Source organism: Paroedura picta, chromosome 18 (assembly GCF_049243985.1).
Source record: "Paroedura picta isolate Pp20150507F chromosome 18, Ppicta_v3.0, whole genome shotgun sequence".
Lineage (NCBI taxonomy): Eukaryota > Metazoa > Chordata > Lepidosauria > Squamata > Gekkonidae > Paroedura > Paroedura picta.
The window spans coordinates 14,529,072-14,532,074 of NC_135386.1; positions in this window are offsets into that span (position 1 = coordinate 14,529,072).

Here is a 3,003-nt window from a genome sequence, read left to right on the forward strand (position 1 = left end):
GCTAAAACCCTTTGCCATCTTTGTTATTTTATTAAATTTTTGGTAAGATTTTGTAAGATTGTATTCATTTGTTTGTTGGTTATATTTATATACCGCCCTTCCCGGAGGCTCAGGGCAGTTTACATAAAACGTATAAACAATACATGAAACAATCCGTAACATATAAATAACTGTTACAACAATACTGATAACTGATAGTTGTAACAGTGCAAACAGTGTAAACCAGGGATAGTCAAACTGCGGCCCTCCAGATGTCCATGGACTACAATTCGCTGGCAGGGGCTCCTGGGAATTGTAGTCCATGGACATCTGGAGGGCCGCAGTTTGACTACCCCTGGAGTAAACAATGCAAACAGTGCAACTGTGCAAACAGGTCCAGAGCGCACTGATGGAGTTCTGGGAGGGAGGGAACAGGGGGCCTTCAGACGCTGTTGGTCATGCCTTGTCTCAGCCAAATGCCTGGTGGAGGAGCTCCTTTTTGCAGGCCCTGCAGAACTGTTTTAGCTCCAGCAGGGCCCTGATCTCCTCCCGGAGCTCGCTTCACCAGGTGGGGGCCAGGACAGGGAATGCTCAGGCCCTGGTTGAGGCCAGGTGGGCTTCTTTAGGGCCAGGGACCATTAGCCAGTTGGTGGTGGCAGAGCAAAGAGCTCTTTGATGGGCATAGGCAGGGAGGTGGTCTCTAAGGTACTCTGGGTCCTGGCCGCGTATGGCCTTGAAGGTAATTGCCAGAACCTTTAGCCTGATCCAGAATTCAACTGGCAACCATTGCAGTTGGTGGGGAATGGGCCGGATGTGGGACCTCCACGGTGTTTTTGTGAGGAGCCTGGCTGCTGCATTTTGGCCCATCTGTAGTTTCTGGGTCAAGGCGAAGGGCAGGCCTGCATAGAGCGAATTACAGAAGTTTTGTCTTGAACACCTATTGGCACAACCTAGAAAAAAAAGGTCCATTTGGGTAGAATATTCATCTTGGTTATGGCCATAAGTTGTGTCATAAGGACAGCAGCATTTGTAACCACACAGGTGAATTCCATTGCTACAGCACTCCTTCCTGCCTTACTAGTACAAATTTCTGGGAACTATAAGTTCTTTTCCTTATTCTTGAAACAGAAGATTCATGCTATGCCCAACCACTTTCCCATTTTTAATTAAGAAGTTTATCTGGGAGTTCAGACTCTGTCCTTTCAGCCACTAAATGCTCTCTTTTAAAATACTGCCTTATCATGCCCTAACCTACTACCTTTGGTTTCCTAGATCTTGCCAGCTAAATAGACTCATCCAGTCTTTCCTGAATAACATAAGGACCTTCCCACGTTACTTTCAGTTTGCTGAAATTGAAAAGTAAGCAAGCAAAAACTTTCCCCCTGAATTTCCAAAATCTCTGGTCCTTGCTCTTTTGTCATGCTGTTTGTATCTATGCGCACATATACGCTGTGCCCCAATTTTCCTCTTCCCACACATTCTGTCTCTGAAAACCTGCTTTTCTGAAGTCTCAGCTCCTTTTTAAATTTTCTTTTGGAATCTTGAATATTTAAGAGTTTCCTGGTTTTGTTTGGTTATTTAAAAAAAATAGTTTTTTTTTCATTTGGAATGTGAAGTTTTTGTTCCATTTTGCGACCTCCTGGATTTCGAAATGCTGTTTTTCATTTGTGAAATCATGCTCCTCAACTAGAAATTACTAGTTCTACCATCTTCTAAATGTTTCATATAATCCTCTTCCCCATATCCTTTGAAATATTTCCCTGAGTTTTGACTTTTGTTTTTGCCGCAGGTGGGGAAGGACGCCTGTCTCAGCATAAAGCAACATAACAACATTTCAATTAAAGAAATAATTGCTTGTTCATTACAGATCCCTAGAATCTCTCCACTCCAGCAATAGCTGCTATTTTGAAAGGCGCCTCTACTGATCTTTGGATCTCAAATAACAGTCCAGGAATTGTAATCCGCTTTGAGCTCAAGGCAAACTTGTAAAAATGCCCCATAAACAATTCTTTACATATTTATTTGCCTGGAAGACTGCTCTAGGGAACCTGTTCAAGACAGTTTACAAATTGAAACATGATTTAAAAAAAAACATTAAACAGTTGGGCACTTGTTAAAATTAATGAACTTACTGGCTACTTGAAATAGAAAGTTAAAAAGCAGTTTAAAAGAAATGTTTTTGGCCTAACACCGAAAACAGGAAGATAGAAGAAGAAGAGCTGGTACTTATATGATGCTTTTCTCTATCTGAACAGGTCTCAAAGCGGCTTACAATCACTTCCCCTTTCCTCTCCCCACAACAGACACCCTGTGAGGTGGGTGAGGCTGAGAGCCCTGAGATCACTAAAGAAGAAGAGGATTTGGTTCTTATATGCCGTTTTTCTCTACCTGAAGGAGTCTCAAAGTGGCTTCCATTTGCCTTCCCTTCCCTTCCCCCACAACAGACACCCTGTGAGGGAGGGGACGCTGAGAGAGCCCTGAGATTACTGAAGGAGGAGGAGGAGGAGGAGGAGGAGGAAGAGGAAGAGGAATTGGTTCTCATATGCCGCTTTTCTCTACCTGAAGGAGTCTTGAAGTGGCTTCCATTTGCCTTCCCTTTCCTCTCCTCACAACAGACCCTTTTTTTGTTGCTGTTGTTTCAGGCTCTCTATTTCCCCCAGGATAGTAAATCTTTACGTTCATCGTCCCTGGCACCTGTCTGCAGCCTGGGAGCCAATGGTGCTGTTAATCGCTCCCACAACTTTCTGGAAAATATTTCTCTAACACATTTTCACCTTTCTTTCCCGGGACCTTGGTGCATTGTACATGGTTCCACCATGAAATGCAAGACTTGGTCCAGTGGTGGGAAGGAAATAGAGCAAGTGGCCCACTTTAAATATTTGGATATGTTCAGTTACAATCTGGCATAGAAATCTCATCTATCATCAGCCCAAGGGAAATGCTGAGGGCCATGGAGTCAGTAGGCAAATTTCCTCCAGGCCAGACTGACCAGAGATCCTGGTTCTTATTTGTGGGGGGAATCAT